We start from the raw sequence: 17,265 nt of genomic DNA, 5'->3' as shown, positions 1-17,265 counted from the left end.
AGATTCATTGTTATAAGTTATAGTCCACAAAGTTTGCCCGAGACATTTGTAGTGTCATAGGAAAGAAGTGAAGATGTGTGCATGAGAGATACTGATAAACTTTATTTCCCTTTCTCTTCCTGTCTTCATCTGACAGATAACATGAAGTGCAAGCTGTATTTACACATTTTTTAATGCAGTAGGAAAGACTTTATAAGGGGAACAAGTTCAAGAGGAATAAAATTAAAACTATCATTAGGAACTATTGCTGTGAGTTTTTTTATTCCATAAATGTCCCTTTTTTAATTTTTTTTTTTTATTTTTTATTTATTTGAAAGGCAAAACTGTGGTGGTAGTTCCCATTTTTCATTCTAGGAAGAAATGATTCCCTTTGGTTTTAGTATCAATATGGTTCAGGAGCTCTGAGAACTTTGCTTTCACAAACCTAAGGTATGAGGTGGTGCTGTACTCTGCTCAGACTTATTTTGCAGTGTATACTTTAAATAAATGATCCTTTTTTTAAATAGCTCCATGCGATGTCTCAGGAGCTTTGGTGCTGGCAGCTAACATGCATCTTCATGAGAGATTATTCTCTCTATATAAACTACAGCTATATTTTTTCAGACAACAGATAAAGAAGTATACATAAGTTTTATTATTCTTGAAGTTGCAGATGCTTTTTCAGGGGCTGTGACTGGTAAGGAAAGATGATCTTCATTTTCTGTGTCCCACATCAGTGTGGTTAAGTGTTATTCATGTTTGCTTTTAGAATCCTAAAAATCCATGGGGGTGAACACTTATTTTTATTTATATAGCAATTGAGAGACTGACCTATGTGTATTCAAAGTGGAAGATTTTTTTTCAATTACACATTGTTTCCATCATACTTCCTATATTCACATCAGAGAACTTTGCTTTCAGAAGCAAAGCCTGCTTAAAAGATACATGCAAGTTGAAATTCAAATAAAAAACAGCAGAAGTTCTAAAAATAAATATTTTGCAGTTTAATATTAGTCACACTTTTGGTTCACTTGAATCATGATTCATTTGGAAAAAAGCTGTTTACTTTGGAAAATAGAAGTGGTAATTAACTAATGTGAAGGGGTTAGTAAATCATAAATGCACTTACAGTATTTACAAGGTCTATCTTTTATTTGGTGTGTAACTGTAGAATGCACTTATTTTTATCAGCCTACTTGGCTTACCTCTGATGTCTTCATGAATAATTTTTATTTCTCATGATTGTAACCTAAGACTGCCATCAGACAATGTCTCAGCTCTCATTTCTCTTCAGCTATGCTGAACTGGTTTTGTTGCCAGTGAGGCTGTATTTCCCACAGCAGCACCCACAGGGGTTCAGGGCACATTCTGGGTTTGCCAAACAAGGCAGCAAGATGACAGGTGTAAACTGTCTGTGTGGAAACTATAAAATCAAGTACGTAACTTTAGTCTTGCATTTTAGTTCTTACTGCACTAATATTTTAAACTGGTGTCAGTACTATATATTGGCAACTTTATGAAGGTTTTGGTTGTTTGTGCTTTGGCATTGTGTGTGCTATTTTGGCTTTCTCTTCACCAGATTGTTTTGCAAGCATTGTTATTTCTATTACTGTATGTCTCTACAGAGAAATAAATATTTTATAATGAGGATACTTTTCCAGAGTAAGGTATGCAGCTAGCAAGTTACTATTACACTTTTCATACATGTAGTGGGTACCCAATAGGTCTAAACACTTAGTCTTCTGGTGGATATGCTAAATAATTAATGGATTAAAAGCAGGTCTGTGGTAGTAAAGCTCATTATTATGTCTCTCAGGTATGCATTCCTCCATTATAAACACAGGTGTTGTGAAAGAGTCCACAGTTACAACGGATGGAGGTAAGAGATGCGGCCTTATGAATAGGCCTCTTAAATTTTAATCACTCGGAGGTCATCAAGCTGAAGGCACACGGGTGGCTGTTGTGGAAACCCACCTGAAATACTAAAAGATATTTTATAGACTATTTCCTTTAAAAAATTATTTGTTTTACTACCCTGATTATATGTGAGCTATTGCTGATGACATCAAGCGGTGTGGGTCAGTTAGTAAGCTGGAGGGAAGAGATGCCATCCCCACGGACCTTGACACACTTGAGAGATGGGCCAGTGCAAACCTCATCAAGTTCAACAGTGTGAAGTGCAAGGTCCTACACCTGGGTTTGGGCAATCCCAGGCACAGCTACAGGCTGGGCAGAGAAGAGATTCAGAGCAGCCCAGCGGAGAAGGACTTGGGGGTGTTGGTTGATGAGAAAATGAACATGAGCCGGGAGTGTGCACTTGCAGCCCAGAAAGCCAACTGTATCCTGGGCTGCATCAAAAGGAGTGTGACCAACAGGTCGAAGGAGGTGATCCTGCCCCTCTACTCTGCTCTTGTGAGACCTCACCTGGAGTATTGTGCACAGTTCTGGTGTCCTCAACATAAAAAGGACATGGAACTGTTGGAACAAGTCCAGAGAAGGGCCACGAGGATGATCAGGGGACTGGAGCACCTTCTGTATGGAGATAGTCTGAGAAAGCTGGGGCTGTTCAGCCTGGAGAAGAGAAGGCTGCATGGAGACCTCATAGCAGCCTTCCAGTATCTGAAGGGGGCCTAAAAGGATGCTAGAGAGGACCTCTTCATTAGACAGGACCTCTTCATTAGGGACTGTAGTGATGGACAAGGGGTAATGAGTTGAAACTTAAACAGGGGAAGTTTAGACTGGATATAAGAAGGAAGTTCTTTACTCTAAGGGTGGTGAGGCACTGGCATAGGTTGCCCAAAACAGTGGTAAATGCTCTACCCCTGGCAGTGTTCAAGGCCAGGTTGGACAGAGCCTTGGGTGACATGGTTTAGTGTGAAGTGTCCCTGCTCATGGCAGGGGGGTTGGAACTAGATGATCTTAAGGTCCTTTCCAGCTCTAACTATTCTATGATTCTATGATTCTTTAGTCAGTTCTATTTAAAACCAAAAATATCAATGCACTTGTGAAGAAAATACAGCAAAACTGGAAACACCTTAACACTGTCAGAGGATGAGCCTTATGGCTCTCAGACTTCTGATAATGGCTATTTTGTAAAAATTACAATAATAATAAAAATGCAAATTAAAGTGTTTATCTCATTATATATTTTTACATTCTATCTTCCAAGTGCCGAACTAGTTTTCTTCCCAAAATCACAGCATTTTTCTGTTGGAATAAATCGTAGATAGCTCATTGTTGAGATGAGTTACTTTAAGATTGATTTTTGAGTTGCTTTACTTTTTTCCCTTGGATTTATTTCAGAAACTGTTACACATTACTTGACACAAAAATCAAAAGTAAAGCCCACTCACTTTGTTATTCAACTGAAAATGAGGCGGATTCTCTCATAGAAATATTTTATATGAAAAGAATAGGGAATAGGGATTATTTCTTACCAGTAGATATCTTATTGATATGACTAACTGGAGGCTTTACTCAAAGTAAGATAGAGAAATGTTTGTGGAAGAATAAATCTTTGAGAAAAAAAATTCTTTCAGAGGAAGGGATGTTCAGGAAAGAAGCGTTCCTTCAAGTTCCATCTATTTGTCTATTTCAGGTTTTCCTTCTGGGGATGTTGACAGAACAGTGAAGGCCCTACATACTATTTAATTTCCCTGTTTCTATGGCTTTTTGTTTATTACTTTAATACAAAAGAAACCTTTTGGCTAAGGAAGTGTTGGCAAGAGAGAGAAGGGACTAAAGGGGCTAAGTCTTGCCCCTGAGAAGTTTTAGTGCTCTAATAGAGTTGTCAAGGATAAGCCTCTTTTCAGATTGCAACATATGCAGGAAAAAAGTTGCCCACATGAATGTTTGATATTCAGCAGAAAAGAGCACAAGAAGAAGAAACCAAAGAACAGAAACTTTTACTACTAGTACTAGTTATAGGTTTTTATAAATACTGTTCCTATTTCTTTCTTTTTTATTCTGAGACTAGGCTTTTTAACCCTGTGGCTCCAGCAGTTAGTTAGAATTCTTTAAGAACAATTTCCCTATAATATAATGCAACCAAAATCAATTGCAGTGCTGCAGATAGCTTCTCCAAAGCAAGACAGCAATTGTTAGTCAACTGGAGTACAAGATGTGAAGCCTCTAGGGCAATGTTGTTTAATAAGTTGTGAGGAGATTTAGATTTCCAGGGCATCTCTGTTAAAAAGGTCCAGCAACATACAGAAACTGACTGTTTATTTCCTTTGTTTTGTGTGCTGAAAACATGGTCTGCATTCGGGTGAGAAAATATTGTCAGATTTCTAAGGAAGGCATAAATTTTAACATGGTACTGTGTGATGTGAACATAGTGCTCACAGAAAACATAGTAAACACCTGTGAAATGCAGTCCAGCTAAACAACAGTATTAAGCCAGACAGCTACTGCTTACTGTCTGTGAGACCTGCACACTCTGCTTGTGTAGAGAAAAGATGCGTTAAAATAAATCTTTCCTTAAAGTATCACAATGTATTAATATGCTCCAGGAGGCTGCCATTTAGGAGGCAGCAGGCAGGTTGTGATTGAAGCATTCTGAAGGTTTCTGAACTGTGGTCTCTTACCCCTCTGGGACCAGTAACGAGCGTTGCCCTTCAGGTATCTGTGCTGGGACCAGTCTTGTTCAACATCTTTGTTGGCGACATGGACAGTGGGATTGAGTGCACCCTCAGCAAGTTTGCTGATGACACCAAGCTGTGTGGTTCAGTTGATATGCTGGAGGGAAGGAATGCCATCCAGAGGGACCTTGACACACTTGTGAGGTGGGCTGATGCCAACCGTATGAAGTTTAACCATGCCAAGTGCAAGGTCCTACACCTGGGTCAGAGCAATCCCAGGCACAGCTACAGGTTGGACAGAGAAGAGATTCAGAGCAGCCCTGCAGAGAAGGACTTGGGGGTGTTGGTTGATGAGAAAATGAACATGAGCTGGCTTCAGTGTGCACTTGCAGCCCAGAAAGCCAACCGTATCCTGGGCTGCATCAAAAGGAGCGTGACCAGCAGGTCAAAGGAGGTGACCCTGCCCCTCTACTCTGCTCTCGTGAGACCTCACCTGGAGTATTGTGTGCAGTTCTGGTGTCCTCAACATAAAAAGGACATGGAACTGTTGGAACAAGTCCAGAGAAGGGCCACGAGGGTGATCAGGGGGCTGGAGCACCTCCCATATGAAGACAGGCTGAGAAAGCTGGGGCTTTTCAGCCTGGAGAAGAGAAGGCTGCGTGGAGACCTCCTAGCAGCCTTCCAGTATCTGAAGGGAGTCTAAAAGGATGCTGGAGAGGACCTCTTCATTAGGAACTGTAGTGACGGACAAGGGGTAACGAGTTAAAACTTAAACAGGGGAAGTTTAGACTGGATATAAGAAGGAAGTTCTTTACTCTAAGGGTGGTGAGGCACTGGCACAGGTTGCCCAAAACAGCGGTAAATGCTCTACCCCTGGCAGTGTTCAAGGCCAGGTTGGACAGAGCCTTGGGTGACATGGTTTAGTGTGAGGTGTCCCTGCTCATGGCAGGGGAGTTGGAACTAGATGATCTTAAGGTCCTTTCCAACCCTAACTGTTCTATGATTCTATGATTCTATGCTCTTCGTTTTTTACAAAAGACTGAGATGCTGACACTTTTCGAAAGCTTTGGAGAATTGCTGTAGGATGTAGTATGGACATCCTTTTCAAACTGAGATACTACCTGTGAGTGAAGATCAGGGGGGACAGTGTCAGCTTATGGGGGTGGTGCTGTATCAATACTGTGCTCTCTCTGTTTGAATATGATTAATGTCAACCAAGTATATCTACATGCAAAACCCTCATGGATTTACTGCCTACCAATTTTTGTTTAAAACAGTTATCAGACTGTACTGTTTACATATGCAAATAGAGGTTGCTTTGATGTGTAATTGTACAGTGCGAACACCTTTTAAACTGAGATTTATGTACAGTTAGCGGTAATATTTAATTTAGATTAGTGTTTTCTACAGAATTGTTCACAGACAAGATTTGTATCTTTTCTTTCTACTAAAAGTTAAACAGAGGTGCAATGGGAAAGGGTAGGAATAATTACAAGTATTGATTCAGCATCTCCCAGGGCCTATCCTAATTCTGGAAGGGGAGAAAGGCTGGTATTCTGATGGGTCATGTCACTTTGCTTCTCAGCTATGTGATGCAGGATTAGTACCGGTAGTACCAATCTTTGTATATCCCAGGTTGCCTCCCATTGTTATCCAGAAGAGTCATGGAGAAACTCTGTCATGACTAGCTTAATGAATCCCAAACTTGTTATCTTATTTTATGTACCATGTTCTAAAATTGCTGTTTCTCAGATGCTGTTGCAAAATCTTGGCTACATCTAAGTCGAAGCTGTATTCAGCTCAAGAATGCTTTGGGTTTTGTATCTAAATTCCTTCCAAAGGTATAGTTAATACCAGAAAGGCCCTCTTTCTCATCAGCATTAAGCTGAACCACATGGTCAGCTCTAGTATACTTGCTATTCTGACAATTGATAGGGACAAGAACAAATTCCTGCATGAGCACATTGACTGCAATGTGATTTCCTCAAGAAATTGCCTACTAACAGTATAAAAATGAGCAGAGCTTGGAAGTGTGCTATTAAAACTGCCAACTGGAATTATAGTCCTGACTTGCAGGCATTACATGTGTTCTGCCCTGAAGGCATGCTTCTTATAATTCAAGGGACCAGCATTAAATGTTGTCAACAAGACTTTTTGTAGCCAGTAATTATTTCTGACTTGACTTTAGGAAGCTTTGTGTATAGGCCTGTTAACACGGCTAGTTCTAACATTATGTATTTTGGGATATTTTAGCTTTTGTATATTTGCTTTTCAATGACTGTTTCAGATGCAAAGCTGTTGCCATAGTATGTCTATGGAGTACGAAGTATTAAGCATGACGTTTAGCTGATTTTTTTTAGCTGATTTTAGTTCTGTTTGTGACACAAGAAATTACAGTTCTAGTCACTCAATTTCAATTCAGAACTCTGAACCACTTTTCTAAATCTTTGGAAGTGACTGGAGTTCTAGGAAATATCTCCAGGAGAGAAAGATTTAATGAAGGGATTGCTTTGAAAACCTCCAAACAGAAATGATATTTTATTTTTTAATATGTAAAACTCTCAAAGAATGTAATTTTTCTTTTTTCTATGTCCATCTTTGATAGGATAAGAAATAATTGTCTCAAGCTTTGGTAAGGAACATTTTGTTAGAAGTTAGCAAACATTTCTGATAATACAGATAATGAAAAGCATTGGAAAGATGATGGGTCTGCATCTTCTGGGTTTTAGGAACCAACTGGACAAATATCTAGCTGTTAATGCTGTTGGAATAACTGAATATGTTACAGGACAGGAGCATGAAGTAGGTGACCCCTTTGACTGGAATCAGAATCTTAATCTTGATCCCATTCAAATTTGGTATTCTGAATTGCATCTTTTGTGAAGCTGTGGAAATGAATTTCCTCCTCTCCCCAGCCCTGTGCATCTGGAATGCCAGTGATAGCTATTACTGGATATATCAAGGCTCTTTGGGAAAAGACTAAACATTTCTAATTTTAGACATCTATAATATGATCTAGTTAGAATTTCCCTTGTTTCTTAACTGTTCCCCAAAGATATTCGTTAAACGTATTCCCCTTGTAAAAGACATCATGAAAGCCCTCCCCAGCACAACATTCCAGGCTTGTCCCTGGGTGTTTGGAGCAGTATTTTTTGAAACAATGATTAGAGCTCAGTAAACTTATGTGGCATGTGGGAGTTCTGCCTGAAGCTTTCACTTCATAATATTCTAAGCAGTGTAGCTGTGGTTTGGCACACAGCTTAAGATGGTGATGGAATCGCCTCATGATGGTCAGTTGGTCTGTGACAAGAGGATGATTTTGCAGTGAGTGGAGGAAAGGTGGGAATAAAGCTGTGGAATATATTGTGGACATGCGTGGGTTTGGCAATATACTGAGGCACAGTGACACCAGATGTTGCTGTAATTTCTTTGCTAAATAAGGGAAGCCTCCCATAGAACAATTTCATTGAAAACAGGCCCAAGAAACACCTAACTAAAACTTTAGCACATAACACAATAGAAACATGTGCAGAGGTGGATTTTAGATAACTATTGAAACTTTGTGTTTCCTGACATCAATGTATCTTTCTCCTGGAACATGATTCTGTTTAATTTCAGTGGGATCAGTTGTCCTTCTGATTCAAGATGCAGTTTGCATCCATTTGCAGGCTGAAGAATAATGAACAGGTAAGTTGACAGAACTGTAGGAATTCAAGTCCTTATCAATATTTAATAATGCAGTTTCATTATAATGTAAAAATGAGATTCTTTGCTACACTCTTCAAACCCACTCTTACAGCAGTCATACTCTTGGACCTTTGATACTAATCTCCCTTTAGTCTTAGGGGATACTGTAATAGTATCATGCATCTGACATTATTTAAAATTATTACCAACTGTTATATACTTTCAGTTCAAAATAAAAGAATACACAGCAGATGTAGCTATGTATACTGATGGAAATTATATATTTGTATGTATAGGGAAAAAGTGATAGGACTGGGGCAACTTATATGAAAGCCTAAAAAGTGGTGGTTTTGAAGAGGTGTATGTGTGGATTTTTGGATATCAGCAATTTGGTAAAAGAGTTAAAATAATCTTAAAAGAAATACGAAGATTTACTGTTGAACCAGTGACTGGCATTGTGGTTTAACCTCAGCTGGCAACTAAGGAACATGCAGCTGCTTGCTCACTCACCCTCCCTTCCCGCAGTGTGTAGGGGAGGAGAATCAGAAAAAAGGACACTGGCTAGAGCACAGAGATTTACTATGGGCATGGTGACTTTCTGAGTTGAATACATACATATATATATGTACATATATATATATACGTACATATGTATGTAAGATCTCAAAGTATGATATATCCTAATTTTAGCAAAATATTTTTCTCATTTTTTAGCAGTGCAGCAGAATTCAGAAAGAAAAAAAAAATGACAGAGGGTAGATTTAGATTAGACATTAGGAAGAAATTTTTTACTATGAGAGTGGTGAGGCCTTGGTTGCCCAGAGAAGCTGTGGCTGCCCCATCCCTGGCAGTGTTCAAGGCCAGGTTGGATGGGGCTTGGAGCAACCTGGTGTGGCACAAGGTGTCTCTGCCCGTGGCAGGGAGTTTGTGAGTTTAAGGCCCCTCCTGACCCAACCCATTCTATGATTCTATAAATTGTATGCTCAGCACTTCACCTACCAGTTATAAATTAGGATCTATTGCTATCTGCTCTGATCTGTCTGTCCTAAGCAGTAATTGCCCCTTTGTTTTATACTGAGATTTTTGTCTCATTCACATGATTTCCCAGTGACTTTCTTGGAATATTATAATTTATTTGCACCAGAAATTTAGAGTCAGGATATTTGGCTTAGATACACTTACTACTATTGCTATCAAGAAATTCTATTTTGTTCATGTGAAACTTTCTGCATTGGTATCTTTTTATTTTTTTTTTTTCTGTCCTACATTTTTCTACATCTCATACAATGACCATGTCAGGTTGAAAGTTATAAAAATAAAAACTGTTATGGTCAAGAGGTATAAAAATTCCTTTTATCTCACTAGGGTCTGAGATACTGGTTTGCAGAAGAAGCTGTGCATTTCTGTTATGATGAGGTGCTAAAATAATATAATGAGCATATACAGCCAAAAATCCATAAGAGAAACAGATTTTAAATTCTGAAAATCAGTTTCAGTCTTACTTGTTAAATACAGCCTATTAAAATGTATCCATCAAGACTACTTTCCCCTGAAACTTCCCTGCCTTTGGTGTCTGGATTTGGTTTCTGTCTGATTGCAGCACCTTTGTCATTTGATGAATGCACCCCAAGATGCATTGTCATCACACAGTGTTGTACTGCAGCACCACAGTCATTTCATACATGTAGGGAGAACTTGGAAGCTCTCTGAGTAAGCAAATTTGTCTTTTAGACACAATTAAAAGTGGGCGATATTGGATTAGTCCCTGTTGACCCTCAAAAGAACACAGTTGTAGTACTTCTTCTGTAGAAAAATATTACACAGAGCTATTACGTACTCTAATTTAGGCAAGGTACCATATATTTAGGGTGACAATAGACCTTATGTTTCCTGCTAGACTTCAGTGGCTGCTGAAAAGGTTGCTTTTACTGTTTCACAGTATTGTTTTCACTGAAGACTAGGGTTGGCATGTTGTGGGAAAGCTGCAAACTACTTTCCGGAGTTTCTCAGTAGTATTCAGATGGTTGCCTAAGCCATTTACATCAGTTGCTCAACTGATGTTAAAAAATGAAGGAGAAAAGAGATTTAGGGAGTAACAGTACAACGTGCAAGTTCATGTGGGTGCTAAGGTTAGTAAAATATTAGAATAGGAATAGAGACGATGCTTATTTCTGAATCATAGAATCATCGAATAGTTAGGGTTGGAAAGGACCTTAAGATCATCTAGTTCCAACTCCTCTGCCATGGGCAGGGACACCTCACACTAAACCATGCCACCCAAGACTCTGTCCTACCTGGCCTTGAACAGCACCAGGGATGGAGCATTCACAACTTCCCTGGGCAACCACCCTAACAGGAAAGAATTTCCTCCTTATATCCAATCTAAACTTCCCCTGTTTAAGTTTTAACCCTTTACCCCTTGTCCTGTCACTACAGTCCCTAATGAAGAGTCCCTCCCCAGCATCCCTATAGCCCCCTTCAGATACTGGAAGGCTGCTATGAGGTCTCCATGCAGCCTTCTCTTCTCCAGGCTGAACAGCCCCAACTTCCTCAGCCTGTCTTTATATGGGAAGTGCTCCAGTCCCCTGATCATCCTCATGGCCCTTCTCTGGACTTGTTCCAACAGTTCCATGTCCTTTTTATGTTGAGGACACCAGACCTGTACACAATACTCCAAGTGAGGTCTCATGAGAGCAGAGGGGCAGGATCACCTCCTTCGACCTGCTGGTCATGCTCTTTTTTGAAGCAGCCCAGGATACGGTTGGTTTTCTGGGCTGCGAGCGCACACTGAAGCTGGCTCATGTTCATTTTCTCATCGACCAACACCCCCAAGAAGTCCTTCTCCACAGGGCTGCTCTGAATCTCTTCTCTGCCCAACCTGTAGCTGTGCCTGGGATTGCTCAGACCCACGTGTAGGACCTTGCACCTGTCTGAACGTTGAACATTGTCTGCATGCTGAACACTTCTTTCGGATTTAAAATGATTAACAGATACATTGCTGTATGTGGTTTGTTTTGCTCTGCAGAGGTTGCTGGAATTTATTCACTCTTCGTTCCGGTTGTATGATTTTTGGCCACCTTGCTCAAGTGCTCAAAAATATTGTTATGTTTGCAGAGCAATAGTGCAAAGAAAAACGGTGTCAAGAAAGAGATAAGAATGCTAGAGCAGAGACGAGAGTAATAGGTATGAAAGCATCTGAAATCAGACAGGGAAATTTCCTGTTAACCCAGGGATTGAAAAAAAAGAGAAGTTCTAAAAATTCATCGGAATAGTAAAAAGGAGGAAGAAGATACCAAGTATGGAAAAAAGAACAGAAAAATCAAAATGAAGGAAGAGTAAGTGGGGGAAAAATAACCTAGCAAAAGCAATAGGGCTAGGAAAAATATAACACTGTACATATAGAGAGGTTAATACACTCATGATGAGGTGGACAAACAGGGGTAAGGAATGGTGCTGATATTTATAAGGAAAACCTATCACTTTTTCTAATTTGAGGTTAAGATGAAGTGTATATAAAAATAATGCTTTTTATTTTAAAACTAGAAATCCCAAACATTTTACCTGTTGAGACTGGCGCACCTGAAAGAACAAGACACCATTCTGCATATAATTCTGACATAAATGCAGAGCTTTCTTATGTAGAACTGTGGAAAATGTCTTGCATGATACACAATAAAGCAGTGGGAAGGTATTAAGTGGATGGTACTGGAAATTGCACCAAGAGCTTTTGTTAGACAGGCCAGGTCACTAATGGCCATCTGACTGCTCTACAATGCTTGCAAAATTGGCTGGTGGCTTTGGAACTGTTTCTAATGGGACTCTGTCCATATCACAGGGATGACTGTCACGTTGCACTAGTAAATAACAGCAGTGTGCAGGAGCCATGCCAACACTGAGGAAATATTAGCACTGAGAAGGTGCTGGTAAATACAGCTATTCCACATCAGAGTGAGAATAAATTCCATCAAGAACTTTGTTTGCAATGATCTAAGTGCATGTGGTAGGTTTATTCACTTGCAACCACATATATGCCTGCATGCATGCATGCAGGAGGGTGCACACCCAAAAACTATAAGCAAAGATGTTTCTTTAATAAGAAAGGAATTCAAAACTGCTGTGCATGACAGAAAATACCTTAAAATCTAACTGTGAAACATAATATTTCCAAGGATTTTACAGTTACAATAACTTTTAATAAACATTTACACTGTTCTGAAAAACTTCCTGCATTCCATGGGTGCATAATTGCTGTCAATATTTGACAGCACTTCCATGAGTGAGTGTAGTTATAATAATGCCATTATTTCTAGGACTAATTGCTGTTCTCTGTGGGTCAAGGAATATGGCCCTAAATGGAAATTAGGGAAGAAGGGTTGGGATGAATAAAAGTGTGAAATGTTTCACAGTTCTGCAGGCAAGCAGATTTGAGGATGATGAAGAAAGAAAAAAACAACACAACTGAATGGCAAAACAACTTTCTGCAGTGTCTCTGCTTCTTCAGAGGCATCTGTCGCAAGTACTGACTTAAACCATCTCTTTAGGTTTGTGGGACACGATTACATTGTGGGGTAAAACTGGAATCGGTACTTACGTTGAATGAAATCAAAACCAGAGCTTTGCTCTTGCAATCACATGTACTTGCTACATTTAGACTTTGGTCAGGCTGCAGTCTGGCTGAAAATGATTCCTCAGACTTGCACAGGACTGCTCAGTTTATAGGGAACTTAAGCTACCCTCAAGAGCTGCAATTAGCCTTTTTTGGAAGCAGAATAATAGCCTGGATGGATTATTGTCTTGTTCTGATATGGCAGTTCTTCTGTGTTTGTATTCAACAGGTTTTCATTTGTTCCAAGGAAGTATTAAAATGTCATTTTTCTTGCCTAGTTTGCGTTTTCTCTTAGAGCTTGTGTGATTATCTTTTGTGGTTGGAAAATAGCAAGTAACTTGTGAAGAGTTTTCCATGAGAAAAGATGAATGCTATGTTTATCTCGTCTTTGCCAGTGCATTAGTGAACAGCTTTTTGCTCTTTCCAGAAACCTTTCAGTAAGTGGAGTGTCAATGATTTCAGTGTTGGGAATGTCTTGTTAATGTCATCCAATATATCTTAGGCACAACAGATAGAGCAGTTGTCACTTGCACAGGGTGAGTTTACCACATTGTAAGTTGTGAGCCAGGACAAGCTGAAAAATTATCAGATGATGTCTCCATAGCTGTGATCTAACTGCCCTTCTCTGTCCCTCCTCTCTGAAAGGTTCCCCCTGCCAAAGCCCCACCTTGGCTTCACCTTTACAGCCTTCAAGGGAGTTTGCTTCCATTTATGTGCAATTCCTGACAACTTATAAATTCCTCTGTATTCCTCTGACATTCCTCTGTAAATATCTTTCTATTAGGATTTCAGTTTGTATCAAGAGTGTGCTTTTGAATTAAATCTTGCAGGTTTTTTTTCTATTTCCAATGCTTTGGTTTCAGTGTGCATGAACTGGGTTCCCCTCAAATGGAATTAAAATGGAGGAAACAATTGGTAAGACAGTTAATGCATTCCAGCTGCAGGTGTTAATTCATCTAGGGTATCAGACCACAGCTTAGTGAAGTAAACCCCCTTAAAACACGTATAGTGTGGACACTGGGTGCGCAGCACCAATTGCTTCTCTCTGCAGATCTCTTCTGTTGGCCTTATTACGTGCTAATTTAGTTGTCAGCAATTCAATAGACCTAATTTTAAATATGGAAAAAAGACCAAAAGATGATCCACAAGAAGCTGAGGATATGATCCTCAGCTAAATGAGAAACAGGGAAGACTATATTTGAAAAATATATCTATGCCTTTGAGACAGATGGCTGCTGTGCAGGTTAAGTTCTTGCAGGTACTTGATCTGCTTTTACATCTACTGTTATGTGCAAATAGTTTGGAGTCCCCTGTTGAAAAAGTATTTCTTGCAGAGAAAAGCAGGGTCAAATTCTAACTCTGAAGGATCCATGATGTCATAAGCACCTAATCTTAATTTCTTTTATTATCGTCTTGATGCTTTTATTCTATTTTAATACATTACATGGCCTAGGTCCAAAATCTGCAGTCAATAAAGAACTGCCACTAACTTGGCCCTAGTATGATACTGAAAAATATTTTAATTCAATCAATAAACCAGAAACAAGAGTGAACCATTGTAGAAGTGACAGTACTGTGTTCAGAGGGATCTCTGGTTGTGAGTAATTGAAATTCTCTTCAGATGGACTTGTCCCAACCACTAGTCCCTCCAACATTTGTCTGTTGCAGTTCAATTACTTTCACCAGTTGCTGGTTTTCAATTTCTTATCCATTTTCTCCGATGGGACAGACAGATTCCAGAATGGCTCCTGCACTGTACATGCTGCTTGTCGTGTGTTTGTTTCTATACTGAAGTTTGCACCTTTTCCTTGTTCAGTTGTGCATGCCTAATATTTAAACATTAAATCCAGTGATTTATACAGAGCGTTTTAGAATTTATATGCAAGGAATTGCAATTTTTCAGAAGTAGCTGCATAACTGGTGGCAAGAACTACGTTTCAGATTTAGTTTTGCGCTTTGAAATTTTCCTTCCAATGAAACCCCAGTGGGTTTTGTTGTTTATTGGTTTAAGCAATTCAGTGCCTTCCATTAAAGTCCTGGGTTTTGAGGTTATAAGTGCTGGACATCGGCAGACAGACTGTTGTTAACAGGGAACTGCAAGCTCTCAACATCTTTGAAACCAAATAATTAGGTTCTTACTACATTATTAAGTATAAATAGTACAGTACTCTTGAAAAATCAATATATAGGCAATAAGAAACAAGAAGGTATGAGAGTTTTCAGTCTGAGAGGGGTTCCTGTTGGGGTGTGTAATATGCAACTGTGTAGACGGTATTAGAAGAAGGCTGAGCAGAAATCAGCTGTCAGTTGCACAAGGACATATGATGAACCAAAGAGCTCAAAATAAGATTTTCAACTCCAAAATTTGCTTGTTTGCTTTAAATATTGTCATAAATGCAAATTTTTCAAAAGTTCTGTGAAAGAAGCAAGTAGAAATTGTACTGGAGTGCACTCGCCATGGCACTGAGTGGGTATGAATACTAAGGAATAACTTACCATTCATCACCATGCTGACTGTACAGAAATTATAGAAATAAAAAAATAAAGTAGGTTTTCAAATCAAAGTTTGCAATTAAGACTTGAAGAGATGGCGTCACTGTTCTGCATATGTTTTGGTCATGGTGAAGAAAAGGTTAGAACATAATGTGATATAATACTAATAGCATGTTTCTAGTCCTTTTCTTTATGGTACTGTTTTATGTGATTTGAGACATCGTGATGGCAAAATCCTTCGGTGTTCTTTCAAAAGTTTCTGTGGTTATTTGTGGTCTCACAGAGTTCCAGGACTAGGTTTTGGCAATTTATTGTGTGAATGCCCTCATTTCTGTTGAGCTCTTCCCAAAGGAAGGCAATGAGTTCTGTAGAAAACTTTACCCCTATAGAATCTGAAGTAAGTTATCCACTCTCAGAGCATAGAATTCAGATTCTCCCCCCTGTCAAGGACTCTAGTTTATCCATTGACTTCTGGCTTGAATACGACAGAGAGCACACATAGGAGTCTAGAAGATTAAATAAAGAAAAAATACTTGAAAAGGATTTTGTACCCTGTTCCCAATATCAAGAATGGAAGATATTATGCAAAGATTGAGTCTTTATTTCTGGTCTGAGATTTGGTACTGGATTTGAAATCCGTTATGGGTTTTTCAGCAAGTTTGCCATGACTGTCAGTTTTTAACTGAGCCTAAACTGATGCAGAGTCATTTTATCCTGTGCAAAGTATTGATACTTCACTATGTCTTACCTGGAGGTCGTTGGATTTTCCTCTTAAATTGGAAAGTGTACATGTTTCCACTCACAGATCTAAACTAGTGATGAATGTGTATGATATTTAAAGCATAGGCACTGATTAATATGTGGGTTAATAATTCCCTTTTTAAGGAAAAACAAACAAGATTTTCCACCTGAAAAACTGAGGTTGTCATTGTTCTTCAGTGGAAGAATTAAATTGATTTGTAGTTGTTCTCTTATCCTAGAGAAACACATGTGCTGGCATCAGATGCTTTCCTCTGAATTAATCTGGCAATTAATTCAGGCACCTGGTGATTTGCCTTAGAATATATTATAAGTAGATTGTTTGAGGTTTTTATGTTTGGCTGGTTTAATTTTAATCAGTTTTCCAAGAGAAGGAGTTTGTTGTGACACAGATTTGGTTAGTTTAAGACATAATCCCACAGAACCAGACTAGCTGTTGATTGTGCAGACCAGCTGTTTCAACTCTGCATGTACGAGCTATTGAATACTTATCAGAAAACTTTCCATTTCATTTTTTTTTTTTATCTTTTTAAAGGCTGATATAAAGAGATAATGAACAGCCAATCCTAAACCTGAGGCACTGTGAAAAGGTAGTTCAAGAGGGGGCATATTACTCTGTTTAGAAGGGGCATATCTGTCACGGTTACTTTTCTGTAAAATAGAACTTCTTGTATGTTTTCTTTATTGTCCATTTAGACTGCAGCATCCAAGTTAATCCTACCTACCTTAGACTAAGCTTCTCATTTAGACCTTAAAATTGAGAGTTTATTGAGTGGTGATATTTTCCATCTGAAATCCACTGAGGATTATTTAGCTGCTCAGGGAATGTAAACATCTGATATATACATGTTGCTTATATAAACTGTAAGTCTAAATAGATTGCCAGGTATCCAGGCCCCCCCTTTTAACGGCATGAAAAAAATGTCTACAAATAACTGTGGGGTCTACTGGCTTAATTGTTATAAACAACATGCAAATAAAGGAAAGAATGTGAAAGATGAATTGGAAACACTTTGAAAAACAGAAGGATGAGACAAGAAATTAGCTTCTTATTTTAGGCCTAGATGCTAATGACTGAGACCAAAAGCTGGATAATCCAGAAAGAAAAGACATAAGCCACTTTCTATTAAAGCAGTGGTGGTGTAACTTGTTCAGACATAC

The sequence above is a fragment of the Pezoporus flaviventris genome, unplaced genomic scaffold (assembly GCF_033815535.1).
Source record: "Pezoporus flaviventris isolate CSIRO_AGI_PZ_B2104156 unplaced genomic scaffold, CSIRO_AGI_Pfla_v1 ptg000143l, whole genome shotgun sequence".
NCBI lineage: Eukaryota > Metazoa > Chordata > Aves > Psittaciformes > Psittacidae > Pezoporus > Pezoporus flaviventris.
Note: the sequence above shows the minus strand (reverse complement) of the source record.